Source organism: Nerophis ophidion, unplaced genomic scaffold, assembly GCF_033978795.1.
Source record: "Nerophis ophidion isolate RoL-2023_Sa unplaced genomic scaffold, RoL_Noph_v1.0 HiC_scaffold_137, whole genome shotgun sequence".
Classification (NCBI taxonomy): domain Eukaryota; kingdom Metazoa; phylum Chordata; class Actinopteri; order Syngnathiformes; family Syngnathidae; genus Nerophis; species Nerophis ophidion.
This window is the reverse complement of record NW_026907059.1, coordinates 132,279-147,500: the sequence shown is the minus strand read 5'-3', so window position 1 is coordinate 147,500 and position 15,222 is coordinate 132,279. Positions and strand designations below refer to the sequence as shown.

At 37.2% G+C, this 15,222-nt stretch overlaps 1 long non-coding RNA gene across 1 annotated transcript in view; it reads left to right on the top strand.

The window, feature by feature from the left end:
• The window catches only part of LOC133547618 (uncharacterized), a 15,887-nt gene extending 1,691 nt beyond the window's left edge, over positions 1-14,196 (top strand). The window contains exons 2-4 of the long non-coding RNA XR_009805517.1: positions 4,318-4,384; positions 5,946-6,119; positions 13,906-14,196. This is a non-coding gene — a long non-coding RNA (uncharacterized LOC133547618). The remainder of the gene's footprint in view (positions 1-4,317; positions 4,385-5,945; positions 6,120-13,905) is intronic.
• The last annotated feature ends 1,026 nt before the right edge of the window (positions 14,197-15,222 follow it).

The window sequence follows — 15,222 nt, the reverse complement described above, 5'->3', positions numbered from 1 at the left end:
TTATTTTTTTTACTTTGCTTTTAAATAAATTCATTTATTTTTTTTACTTTGCTTCTTATAACTTTCTGAAAGACGATTTTAGAGAAAAAATACAACCTTAAAAATGATTTTAGGATTTTTAAACACATATACCTTTTAAATTCTTTCCTGAAAATTGAAATCAATGTTCAAAATAATGTATTATTTTTTATTGTAAATAATAATAAATACATTTTAATTTAATTCTCCATTTTAGCTTCTGTTTTTTACAAGGAAAAATATTTGTGAAATATTTCTTCAAACTTATTATGATTGAAGTTCCCCAAAAATTATTCTGGCAAATCTAGAAAATCTGTAGAATCCAATTTAAATCTTATTTCAAAGTCTTGAATTTCTTTTTTAAAAATGTTGTTCTGGAAAATCTAGAAGAAATAATGATTTGTCTTTGTTAGAAATATAGCTTGACAGGGAAGGTTTTTTCCCATTTAAATTCATTAAAAGCAGATGTTGTATTCTTACAAGAAACACATCTCTGTAAAGACAACCAACACAAACTTCAAACAAGCTGCATATCTCAGGTTTATCACGCACCCTTTACTTCACAAGCTAGAGGTGGAGCTCTTTTATTTCATAAAAATGTGCCTTTCATACTTACATCAAAAATAATTGACCCTAATGGAAGATTTATTTTATTGAATGGTCATATTACATCCTAGCCAGTAACTTTTTGGAATATCTATGGACCAAACACTGATGACTCAAACTTTTATCATGGAGTCTTTGGTCTACTTCCTGATGATAGCTCCTCTCATATCTACATTGGTGGTGGCCTTTTGGACCCCACTTTAGATAGATTGTCAACTAAATCTCATGTCATTGCTAACTCAACTAAAACTATTAATAATCTTATGAGATCAAGAAATATCATAGACATATGGAGAGTAAAACACCCTAATAAAAGGGAGTATTCATTTTACTCCGCTGTACACAATTCCTACACGAGAATTGATGACTTTTTAGTGGAAGCCTCTGCCCTCTCCAATGTCAGTAATCCTGAGTACCATAGTAGAATCATCTCAGATCACAGTCCTGGGAGTTTGCAGATTCAAATTGATCTCCTTAAAATCAAACAAAAATGGAGATTTAATCCACAACTATTATTATCTGAAGATTTTAAAGAGTATATAAACAAGATTATCCAAGATTTTATTGAGGTGAATGATAACGGAGAGGTCTCAGACTCCACATTGTGGGAAGCTCTTAAAGCTACTGTGAGAGGATATATCATTTCATTTGAAATCTCAAAACAAGAAAAAGGCAGAGAGAATTAGAAAAAGAAATGGAAAAAATTCATATAAATTCTCTTTTGCAGTCTGATTACAATAAGATGCTGGAACTGAAAAATGAATACAACTCTCTTCTTCTTCATGGGGAAGTATCTAAACTCCTGCTGAAAAATAAACCAAAACATTTTGAAATATCCGATAAACCACAAAAACTTCTATCTAGACAGCTCAAAGGAGATCAAGCCAAAGCTGCTATTCACAAAATATGCTCAAAAACAGGTGAAACATGTACAGATCTAAAGGATATCAATAATGTCTTCAAAGACTTTTATTCAGAATGATATCAATCTAATTCAGCTATATCGGTTAATGATTTCAATGATTTTTTTACCACATTAAACTTACCTCAACTGAGTCCAAATCATCAGAATTCTTTAGACAACACTATTTCAACTGAAGAACTGCAAAAAGCACTGAAATATTTCTCCTTGAATAAAAGCCCTGGTCCAGATGGATTTGGTGCGGAGTTTTATCAAGCTTTCAGTGAAATACTATCCCCTATAATACTTAGAATGTTAAATGATTCTTTTGTGAACAACAAACTTCCAAGTTCTTTGTATGAAGCCCATATATGTATAATACCAAAAAAGGGAAAAAATCCACTTGATCCAGCCAATTCTAGACCTATCTCCCTGCTCAATTTAGACCATAAGATTCTAACTAAGGTACTCGCAACCACATAACAGAAATGATTCATCCAGATCAGGTGGGTTTCATCCCGGACAGACCTTCTTTTGGCAATGTACGGAGATTACTGAACGTATTGTACTCTGACTGCACAGGAAACAAAAAGGCTGCCGTCCTGACTCTGGATGCTCATAAAGCTTTTGATTCAATTGAGTGGGCTTATCTTTTTCATGTTCCCAAATTATTTGGATTGGGAGAACATTTCATAAAATGGGTTCAAATCATTTATTCTGCACCAAAATCATATGTCATAACTAATAATGTAATATGGGATAGTTTTGAATTACACCGCGGAGTGAGACAGAGTGACTGCCTTTCGCCCTTACTCTTCAATTTGGCCCTCGAACCACTGGCTATTGGTTTAAGAATGAAGTCTAATATTAAAGGATTTTCAGTGGGCTCATCTCACTTTATGCAGATGATGTACTTGTTACACTTACTGAGCCAGAAGTTGCACTACCACTTCTTTTAGAATATGTAGACTCTTTTGCTAGAATATCTGGTTATAAAATAAACTGGTCCAAAAGTGAGCTTATGTTCCTAGGAGATCATGTTGAGATCAGTCAAAATCCAGTTAAAGTCGCAGAAAATTACATATCCTATCTTGGCTTAAAAATATCTCCAAATGATGAATCATTACTAAAGTTGAACTTTATTGAAGCCTTTGAGAGACTGAAAGTGTGTATTGAGTATTGGAAGACCCTACCTCTCTCTATGTTAGGCAAGGTGAATGCTATCAAAATGATCACCTTGCCAAAATGTATTTATCTTTTTCAAAATTGACCAATTGTAATTCCTGTAGATTTTTTCCAAAAACTTGAATCTTTAGTTCTAGATTTTGTGTGGGGATGTAAAAAACGCAGAATATCCAAAAAGCACTTATTTAGATCTACAGAGGAAGGGGGACTGGATCTTCCAATGTTCAAAAATGATTATTGGGCATCAAATCTGAACGCATTGACCTATTGGAAGATGGGGTCCCCAAATAATGAATCTCTTCATTCTGCTCCCTTATGGCTGAAATTGGAACTGCAGTCATTAGTGAAACCTTATACGTCATTGCTATCGCTACTTTTGACTAAACCAGTCTCTTCAATTAAATCAATACGTCATAGTGTTGTAGTACGAAATTCTATCAAAATTCTTTCTCAAATTAAAAAACAATTGAATATTTCCAATGTGACTATGTATTCACCAATATATCACAATCATGCATTTATAACAGATACAACATTTTTTGACTGGTACTCAAATGGAATTAAATGCATCAAAGACATTTATGTCGAGGACAGTCTTGTGTCATTTGAGCAATTGCGAATCAAATTTAATTTGTCCCAATTCAATTGGTTTTGCTATTTGCAGGTAAAAACATTTATCAAAGAAAACATTTCAAAGTCTCAGCTGGTAAATGAAAAACATCCTCTTTTAGAAGTATTACATTTACCACCCACAAGTAAAAAGTCTATGGCTAAATGTGTCAGCTGCTTCATTATGTCCATGACATCAGCAGACAGTGTTCAAAGAGCATGGGAACAGGAACTAAGAACAACAATACCCAATCAGCAATGGGAACAGACACTCTCTCAAATTCACAAGTGCTCAATTAACAGCAGACATAGGCTCATACAGTTGAAAGTGATTCATCCTTTTTACTATTCGAAAGTTTGATTACACACATTTTATCCTGATACATCTCCACTTTGTGATAAATGTAAATCTGCTGAAGGATCATTGTCTCACTCCTTTTGGGGATGTCCAATTATTCAATCATTTTGGTCCAGCATTTTCTTTTTTTACTCGGGGGTATATCAGAGACAAATTGTCCCTGATAGGGATATGATCTTATTTGGGTGGTCTTCAGAAACACAAAAGCTTCCAAAACATATTAGAAGTGTGTTGCTGCTTGGGACGCTTTTGGCCAAAAGACTCATTCTCAGAGACTGGAATAGTCTATCTGCACCCAACTTCAGGAACTGCTTAAATGAACTTGTGAATGTAATGACTCTTGAAAAAATAAGATTTATAAACTCTACAAATATGAACAAATGGGAATTAACCTGGAAACCTTTACTGACATATATTGAAGCATAACTTATAGACATTTCAAGAAAAACTAAACTGCCATCTTATTGTAGTTGTATTCCTTTTTTATCTTTATTGTTATTATCTTTTGTACTGATTCAACACTACACTTGTTTTTCTTGTGTCACTTCTGATATGGTTTTGTCATGGTTTACTTGCTTTTTTGTTCAGTTTTTTTTGTATTGATCAAGCCCTGTAACTTTTCCTTTTTTTCCCCTCTAAGTGTGTACGGTGGACAGGCCCTCGGGAGGTGATCTTGTGAACACTTGCTGAGGATCCTTGATGCCGAGGTATGTTCATCCATTTTGCTGTGATCTGGATAGCCTGCTGATCGTGAGCCGCAGCAGGATGGATGGATATATGTATATATATATGTGTGTGTGTATGTGTATATATATACAATATTTGGGTATATTTTCTAATAATGTCTGTACTGTAAACCTTGAGTTGTTAAAGTTCATGTGCACCTCTCTCCTCAAGTGTGTATGTGTGTGTGTATGAGTGGATGTGACTGTTTGTCATTTTAACTGTAAAATCAAATCAAATATATTTGCACAAAAAAAAAGTAAGATGAAATGTTTCAAATAAGGGTGATATTTGCTTCTTTTCTGTCTGATAAGATCATTCTTCTCACTAAGCAGATTTGATGTTAGTGTTTCACTTGTTTTAAGGGTTTTGCTCCTAAATGATCTCAGTAAGATATTACAGCTTGTTGCTGAGATGTTATAGAATAGAATAAAATACAATAGAATGGACTTTATTGTCATTATATTTGCATAGAACGAGATTAAGGACTCCAACTTAAGGTGCGGTAGTGGAAACAAATATGGGCACGAGAGGTAATAAAGGAAAAACTATCAATTGAAATAAACAGACTACAATCCAATAAAAATAAGAAGCAATCCTGTACAATATACAAAACACTATAGAAATACAAAATACTGTACAATATACAGAACAAGACAAGAGTACCAAAGTAATAAATAATAATCAGTGTCGGACGTATTGCACTTGAAGGGAATAAGCGGTAGAAAATGGATGGATGGGTAGTATTGCACAGTAGGGTATTAGGGTAGGATATTGTATAGGGGTGAATTATTATTATTATTATTATTATTATTATTATTATTATTATTAAGTTAGAGTTCAACATGGTGACAGCTCTGGGAAAGAAGCTGTCTCTGAGTCTGTTTGTTCTGGCTCTGATGCACCTGAAGCGCCTGCCCGATGGTAGCAGGTGGAACAGGTGGAAGCCGGGGTGTGTGCTGTCCTTGGTGATGCTTTTTGCTTTGTTGAGGTACCGGGAGTTATGTCAATCCTTCAAGGAGGGCAGGGGGCAGCCGATGATTTTTTGTGGAGACTTTATGACCCTCTGAATCGCCTGTTTGTCTGCTTCGGTGCAGCTGGCGTACCACACTCTTATGACCTATATTGAGTAAAACATGCTTGAAACTAGAATATCAACTGTTGCAAATCTGTGTCATCAGCACAAGTAGAAAACTGCTTTTTTAAAGTAAAAAATGTCTTACTTCAAGCATGAAAAAAAAAATCATGATGCCGAACGCATATCGTTACGTCAAGATAATGGCCTTAGCGTTTACTTCATGTAAGAATACTCTTCAACATATTGAGGAAAAAGGTCTCTTTTTTCCTACCAAGAAAAGTGCACTTGTTATTAGTGAGAATATACTTATTTTAAGGTATTTTTTGGTCCATAGAGGTTTGCTAATTTGACCTGTTTTGGAAAGTCTTGACAAGATAAACCTTCTTCTTTTATTGGCAGATAATATTGCTAAATACCCCTAATTTTAGTTTGTTTTTTTCTCGTTTTTGAACACTGACTTTTTGCAGTGCAGGATGTTTCCTACCAGTTTGAAGCCATGTCTGAAGGGTTCCGAGGTGGAATGTTCTGCGCTGGCCGATGGCGGCGTCGGGGGGGGGGGGCACTGCACCGCATGCCCATGGTGACGAGGAAACAGCTGACGCAGGCAACAACGGCATAGACCAACATCTGAAGGATGACAGGTGAACATTTATTTTTACCTTGAGATCCTTTAATCAGCTATTCAGTAATTCTATATAACTCACCAAAAGTGGGAGTTGTGCCGTGCGAGCGATCTTTGGAGACGCCATGTTGGCGATGAGGATGCCCAGCGGGTTGGCTGTGGAGGAACAGCGGGCTAAAGATGATCAGCTCCATGTCAAGTGTCTCCCATAAAATTGCTCATAGACACCTTGTAACTCACTTGGTCTGCCAGAGCATAAGACCATGTAGCAGGAAGGGATCAGTGTTGCCAACGTAACCACTTTCTTGCTATATTGCGTAATCAGACCTCTTTTTCCAAAAAGTGACTCATCCATTGGAAAGACTTTTGTAGACCATGAATGCATCTGTGGGCCCCTCCCACATCTAAAATCACTCTAGGGATGGAACCATGAATGGTATTAATGATAACCGCGGTAAAACACCCCACAGTTAGTATTACCATTTTAAAGGGCGGTACAGCTTGGTTGGTAGAGCGGCCGTGCCAGCAACTTGAGGGTTCCAGGTTCGATCCCCGCTTGCGCCATCCTGGTCCAGTGGTTCTCAAATAATAGGACCTCTTTAAATACTTGACAGTTTGAAGCAGTTTTCAATAGAAGTAGTGAATTCAATCATGAATTAATGTTTTACAATATATATTTACATATGTAATAATATTGACCAATATTCTTGTAAATTTATAGTGAATTTAAAAGTACATTCGTTAATTGTGGAACTGTGACAACACTCATTCTAAACATGAATGTTTTGCATTTCATGTTTTTTTACAGCCATTTATGCAAAATAGTGGATTATTCCAAGGCAAACCACCGCCGCCAACAAATACACTATATTGCCAAAAGTATCTGGCCACCTGCCTTGACTCACATATGAACTTGAAGGGCCATATCATTCCTAACCCATAGCGTTCAATATGATGTGGGTCCACCTTTTGCAGCTATTACAGCTTCAACTTTTCTGGGAAGGCTGTCCACAAGGTTGCCGAGTGTCTTTATAGGAATTTTCCACCATTCTTCCAAAAGCGCATTGGGGAGGTCACACACTGATGTTGGTGGAGAAGGCCTGGCTCTCAGTCTCCATTCTAATTCATCCCAAAGGTGTTCTATTGGGTTCAGGTCAGGACTCTGTGCAGGCCAGTCAAGTTCAGCTGCATCAGACTCTGTCATCCATGCCTTTATGGCCCTTGCTTTGTGCAGTGGTGCACAATCATGTTAGGAGCGTGGAATTGTCCAAAAGGTTTTGGTATCCTGGAGTATTCAAAGTTCCTTTCACTGGAACTAAGGGGCCAAGCCCAACTCCTGAAAACCAACACCACACCGTCATTTCTCCGCTGACCCCTCTCTGTCAGTTTACATGGTCTACTAATTGGTGGCTGAGTTGATGTTGTTCCCAAACTCTTCCATTTTCTTATAATAAAGCCGACAGTTGACTTTGGAATATTTAGGAGCGAGGAAATTTCGCCACTGGATTTGTTGCAAAGGTGGCGTCCAATGACAGTTCCACGCTGGAAATCACTGAGAGCGGCCCATTCTTTCACAAATGCTTGTAAAAACAGTCTCCATGCCTAAGTGCTTGATTCTATACACCTGCGGCCGGGCCAATTGATTAGGACACCTGATTCTCATCATTTGGATGGCTGGCCAAATACTTTTGGCAATATAGTGTAGATTGCAGTCCTGTGGGGGAAACACTTCCACATTTCTCACTCACCCATGGAGGCCATCATGTTGGCCGTGGCTCGCTGGTGATCGGGGAACCACAACGCCGCCATCTTGGTGGGCGTGAAGATGATGAGCGGCTGCGCCACCGCTGCCAGCGTCTGACCGAAAAACACCACCGTCGAAGCTTTCTTCTGCATAAGAAGTGGAAAAATGCTCTGTTTTCCCGAAATTCCGTATTACCATTTGTCATTTCAACATGTTATTACTTCAACAATTCTCCACCGATTGAGAAATTGTCCAAGACATCAATAAATTTAGATTAGATACTACTTTATTTATTCCTTCAGGAGAGTAAATGCCTTGGCAGAAGACACCTCCTGATTAAATGTAAAACTACAAAGAGCAGACTGCCAAAGATGCCTATACCGCAGGATTTCTTATTTTTCAAATAATCATCAAATGTCGCCGTTGACATCAGTGATGCTATTCGGACCAGAAATTATATATTTAGTAAGTAGAGCGAATAAAGAAGGAGACCGGGCAACAGCTGCCCTGCCCTGCCCTTTCCTGTAGGGAATTTTAATGTCCAGCAGATGTCAGTATTTAGTGACACAGGATCAATACAGTTTATAAATGTGTCAAAAGGCTGTGCAACGCCTCATCAACCCATCACTAACAATCACACAGGTCAGGTAATGTCAAGACTTTAATCTACACTGGACATAGGCAGTCTTCTTTACTGTCAAAGACTTTTTGACAAATCAATCAAACACAGCCCCCAGTCAAATGACAAATTCAGTATTACTTTTCAACAGACATTTATTTAATCTTGTTGTTTGTGGTCTGGACATTTGACACAGGAATTTAACTTTTCCACACACCATCCTGAATCACGGTTTCAATCGTAGTCCATGTTAACTACCAAACCGTAACTTAAAAGGGTTGGTTGAACAACTATAAGGACTAGCAGGTCATTAGCTAATGTTGCTAATAGGCACAGTACTCATGGACTAAGTTTTGGGGAAATTCCTATTGAAATCAATGGGACATCCTTCAAAGTTCCACTTATTCCATCTGATTCCAACTGTTCCAACTTCAAAATTTTCAGACTCTTCAGGAATTGTCTGCTTGATTTCAACAATGCTAAAATAATTCCGGGATTCCAGTTCATCATCAGCATTGGAGCAATCACACGCAATTCCTTCAGGAATTGCCTCATCTAGTTTTTAATGTTTGATAAAAAATAAAATAACGACAAAAAAAGAAACAACAATACAACATTTCGAAGTTTTAACCTAATCAAACCATTCCACCTTCGAACTTTCTTCAGCCGCACAATACTTGTGCTATAGTTGTAGGAAATGTCTCAAAACCTCTTCAGAAGTGCCGACAAAATCCAAGAAGGGCAGAAAATGCATATTTTTGGAAAACTTTTTTTCTCGAAAATGTCGTAAGGGGGGGGGGGGGGCCTTACGCAAAAATTCACAAAAACGAACTTTCTTCCGTCGCACAATACTTGTGCTATAGTTGTAGGAAATGTCTCAAAACCTCTTCAGAAGTGCCGATAAAACCCAAAAAGGGCAGAAAATGCATAATTTTGGAAAAAAGAAATTCTCGAGAATGTCGTAAGGGGGGGGCCTTACGCAAAAATTCCCAAAAACGAACTTGATTCAGCCGCACAATACTTGTGCTATAGCTTTTTCTGGCGACTACTCCTTCCACATTTTTCAACGCGTTTTAACTGTTCCACCGTCGAAGCTTTCTTCTGCATAAGAAGTGGAAAAATTCTCTGTTTTCCCAAAATTCCGTATTACAACTTGTCATTTCAACATGTTATTACTTCAATAATTCTCCACCGATTGAAAAATTGTCCAAGACATCAATAAATTTAGATTAGATACTACTTTATTTATTCCTTCAGGAGAGTAAATGCCTTGGCAGAAGACACCTCCTGCCAAAGATGCCTATACCGCAGGATTTTTAATTTTTCAAATAATCATCAAATGTCGCCGTTGACATCAGTGATTCTATTTGGAACAGAAATGATATATTTAGTAAGTAGAAAGAAAACACAAGGAGCCCGGGCAACAGCAGCGAAGGTCTGCCCGGCCGCCGGGCAGCCCATGCATGCTGTGCCCTCCGGGCAACAGCAGCGAAGGTCTGCCCGGCCGCCGGGCAGCCCATGCATGCTGTGCCCTCCGGGCAACAGCAGCGAAGGTCTGCCCGGCCGCAGACTGGCTGCGTAGTCCTTATAGCTGTTCAAACAACCTTTTTAAGTTACGGTTGGGTAGTTAACATGGGCGTCAATTGCCTCGTACCTTGGTAGCTGTCTAGCCAACCCTTTTAAGTTACGGTTTTAAGAAGTACCAAGTGTTGAAACCGTGGGTCAGAATGGTGTGTGTAACAGCAAAATGCCTTTGTCAGTCTCCCAGCATTGGAGCGTTCGTACACAATTCCTTCAGGAATGGCCTCATTTACTTTTAAATGTTTAATAAAAAAGGAAAATAACTACAAATAAAGATACAACAATACAATGTTTCCACATTTTTTAACCTATTACAACATTTTGGAAAGTCCAGGATTTTCCAAAATTCTTGCTTCTACAAAGCCTTCTTTGCAGCGACTACTCTTTTCACAGTTTTCAACATGTTACAACTTTCAGAGTCCAAGGGTTTTGCTATCAATAGAACATTGACGGTCTACTTCACTGTCTGGGCAGCATATTAAAATCACCGGTCGGTGGTAAAACCAATATCAAATGTCACATTTTAATAGAGCATTCGTCAAAAAGTTTGCTTTCACAATTTTATTATCAAGGAGACTGACACGGGCATTTAGCTTTTCCACACACCATCCTGACTCACGGTTTCAACAATTGGTACTTGTTAAAACTGTAACTTAAAATGGTTTGCTGAACTGCTATCAAGGTTCGATGCAATAGACGCCCATGTTAACTACCCAACCGTAACTTAAAAAGGTTGGTTGAGCAGGTATAACGACTATGCGGCCAGATTACAAGGTGACTGGGCATTTCATTGCTACTGTTGCCCAGAGGGCACAGTATGCATGGGCTGCCTGTGCAATATCTCAATTCCTGATTGTTCTGAATGATAATTAGTGGGAGACCCGACAACACTGATGCATCGACATCTGCGTGTGCAGTAACAGCTAATCCTTTCGATAGCTCAGTTGATAAAGTGGAAAGCTGTATTAGCTTATGCTGAATTCTTTAGGGCACTGGTTCAAATCCAGCTCGATGGATCACTCATTACGTTTTTACCATGAATTGATTAATGTGGAATCCGACCCCGACTTAAATTGAAAAACTTATTGGGGTGTTACCATTTAGTGGTCAATTGTACAGAATATGTACTGAACTGTGCAATCTACTAATAAAAGTTTCAATCAATCAATCAATAGTGCGTATTCAGAGCACATGTGTAAAAAAAAATTCCCAGTCCACAACTATCCTCATTCACAACACGTTCTCTTAGATTTCCATGTTATGATACATGTTCACATTATTTATTGACTGTATCTAAAAAGTATTTAAAAAAATTTAGTATTATTTAAATGAAGATATGAAATAATCCTAAATGAAATTCAATGACTTGGTTTATATTATTGGATATACTAGGTCATAAAATCAGTGTCAGTTGAGTTGGTCCATAGATTTCCTGTAGGGAATTTTAATGTCCAGCAGATGTCAGTATTTAGTGACACAGGATCAATACAGTTTATAAATGTGTCAAAAGGCTGTGCAACGCCTCATCAACCCATCACTAACAATCACACAGGTCAGGTAATGTCAAGACTTTAATCTACACTGGACATAGGCAGTCTTCTTTACTGTCAAAGACTTTTTGACAAATCAATCAAACAGAGCCCCCAGTCAAATGACAAATTCAGTATTACTTATTTAATCTTGTTGTTTGTGGTCTGGACATTTGACACAGGAATTTAACTTTTCCACACACCATCCTGAATCACGGTTTCAATCGTAGTCCATGTTAACTACCAAACCGTAACTTAAAAGGGTTGGTTGAACAACTATAAGGACTAGCAGGTCATTGCTATTGTTGCTAATAGGCACAGTACTCATGGACTAAGTTTTGGGGAAATTCCTAATGAAATCAATGGGACATCCTTCAAAGTTCCACTTATTCCATCTGATTCCAACTGTTCCAACTTCAGGAGTCGTGTGCTTGATTTCAACAATGCTAAAATAATTCCGAGATTTCAGTTCATAATCAGCATTGGAGCAATGCTGATTATGAACTGAAATCTCAATAACGACAAAAAAAGATACAACAATACAACATTTCGAAGTTTTAACCTATTCAAACCATTCCACCTTCGACTCATTGCACCATTCTGGAAATTCAAACTTCCCCTTTTCCTTGTCAAAAAAAGTTGAGGTTTTTCCAGAATTCCTGCTTTTCCGAAGCCCTATTTCCACCCTTTTTCTGGCGACTACACCTTCCACATTTTTCAACGTGTTTTAACTGTTCCACCGTCAAAGCTTTTTTCTGCATAAGAAGTGGAAAAATTGTCTGTTTTCCTTTAATTCCGTATTACCATTTGTCATTTCAACATGTTATTACTTCAACAATTCTCCACCGATTGAAAAATTGTCCAAGACATCAATAAATTTAGATTAGATACTACTTTATTTATTCCTTCAGGAGAGTAAATGCCTTGGCAGAAGACACCTCCTGCCAAAGATGCCTATACCGCAGGATTTTTAATTTTTCAAATGATCATCAAATGTTGCCGTTGACATCATTTTTATGCACTGAAATTTTTTACACTGAATTTTTTTCAAGCTGAATTTTTTTACACTGAATTTTTTTACACAGAATTTTTTTTATGCTGAATTTTTATACCCTAAATCTTTATACACAACACTTTTATACGCCGAAATTGTTTTCACTGAATTTTTATGCACTGAAATTTTTTACACTCAATTTCTACACAGAATTTTTTTTGCACTGAATTTTTTTCACATTCGTTTTTTCACACTGATTTTTTTTACGCTGAATTTTTATACACAAAATTTTTATACACAGAATTTTTTACGCTGAAATTTTTCACACCTAATTTTCTTTACGCTGAAATCATACACTAAATTTTTATATACTGATTTTTTTTACATTAAATATTTATACACTGAATTTATTTACAAATACTTTTTTTACACTTAATTTTTATACATTGCATTTTTTTTACACTGAATTTTTACACACTGACTTTTTATTCACTAAAATTTTTTACACTAAATTTTTATCAAGCTGAATTTTTTCACACTGAATTTTTTTTATGCTGAATTTTTACACCCTGAATTTTTATAACACAACACTTTTATACGCTGACATTTTTTTCACTGAATTTTTATGCACTGAAATTATTTACAGTCAATTTTTACACACAGAATTTTTTTTTGCACTGAATTTTTTTCACATTTATTTTTTTACACTGATTTTTTTTACGCTGAATTTTTATACACCAAAATTTTATACGCTGAAATTTTTACTATGAATATTTATAGACAAAACATTTTTTACGCTGAAATTTTTCACACCTAATTTTCTTTACGCAGAAATCATACACTAAATTCTTATATACTGATATTTTTTACATCAAATATTTATACACTGAATTTCTTTACAAATACTTTTTTTTTACATTGCATTTTTTTTACCCTGATTTTTTACACACTGAATTTTTGTGCACTGAAATATTTACCACTGAATTGTTTTACGCTGAATTTTTTGCACTGATTTTTTTTATGTTGAATATTTTTACACTGAATTTTTTTGACGCTACATTTTTATACTCTGAATTTTAATACACTGAATTTTTTTACACCAATTTTTTGTACTGAATTTTTTTACACTGAATTTTTATACATTGCATTTTTTTACACTGAATATATAATTCTTTGTTGATTGAGTACAAAAAAATGCAGATGATTGTGTGTGTGTTGATGTCATTACATCATGTGTCCACAGGGGGCAGTGTAGTGTTGGTCACACACGCACAGGTGTGGGGGATTACAGGTATTAGCTGGGAGTTCATGTGTTTGCTTTTGTGTTTGCTTTACAAGGGAAAAAAAGCTCCATCCCCCTGGAAAAGAAGGAAAGAAGGGAAGAATAATGTGGATTTATTGAGGAGAAAGAGAAGTAAATATTTGGTGGCGTTTAAGAAGTGTTTTTGTTCCACCTGCATGACAAGATGAGGACTTTTTTTAAGGCAGCACTTCCAACAAGAAGAAGATGAGGACTTTTTTTAAGGCAGCACTTCCAACAAGAAGAAGATGAGGACATGTTTGAGGCAGCACTTCCAACAAGAAGAAGATGAGGACATGTTTGAGGCAGCACTTCCAACAAGAAGAAGATGAGGACATGTTTGAGGCAGCACTTCCAACAAGAAGAAGATGAGGACATGTTTGAGGCAGCACTTCCAACAAGAAGAAGATGAGGACATGTTTGAGGCAGCACTTCCAACAAGAAGAAGATGAGGACATGTTTGAGGCAGCACTTCCAACAAGAAGAAGATGAGGACATGTTTGAGGCAGCACTTCCAACAAGAAGAAGATGAGGACATGTTTGAGGCAGCACTTCCAACAAGAAGAAGATGAGGACATGTTTGAGGCAGCACTTCCAACAAGAAGAAGATGAGGACATGTTTGAGGCAGCACTTCCAACAAGAAGAAGATGAGGACATGTTTGAGGCAGCACTTCCAACAAGAAGAAGAAGATGAGGACATGTTTGAGGCAGCACTTCCAACAAGAAGAAGATGAGGACATGTTTGAGGCAGCACTTCCAACAAGAAGAAGAAGATGAGGACATGTTTGAGGCAGCACTTCCAACAAGAAGAAGATGAGGACATGTTTGAGGCAGCACTTCCAACAAGAAGAAGATGAGGACATGTTTGAGGCAGCACTTCCAACAAGAAGAAGATGAGGACATGTTTGAGGCAGCACTTCCAACAAGAAGAAGATGAGGACATGTTTGAGGCAGCACTTCCAACAAGAAGAAGATGAGGACATGTTTGAGGCAGCACTTCCAACAAGAAGAAGAAGATGAGGACATGTTTGAGGCAGCACTTCCAACAAGAAGAAGATGAGGACATGTTTGAGGCAGCACTTCCAACAAGAAGAAGAAGATGAGGACATGTTTGAGGCAGCACTTCCAACAAGAAGAAGATGAGGACATGTTTGAGGCAGCACTTCCAACAAGAAGAAGATGAGGACATGTTTGAGGCAGCACTTCCAACAAGAAGAAGATGAGGACATGTTTGAGGCAGCACTTCCAACAAGAAGAAGATGAGGACATGTTTGAGGCAGCACTTCCAACAAGAAGAAGATGAGGACATGTTTGAGGCAGCACTTCCAACAAGAAGAAGATGAGGACATGTTTG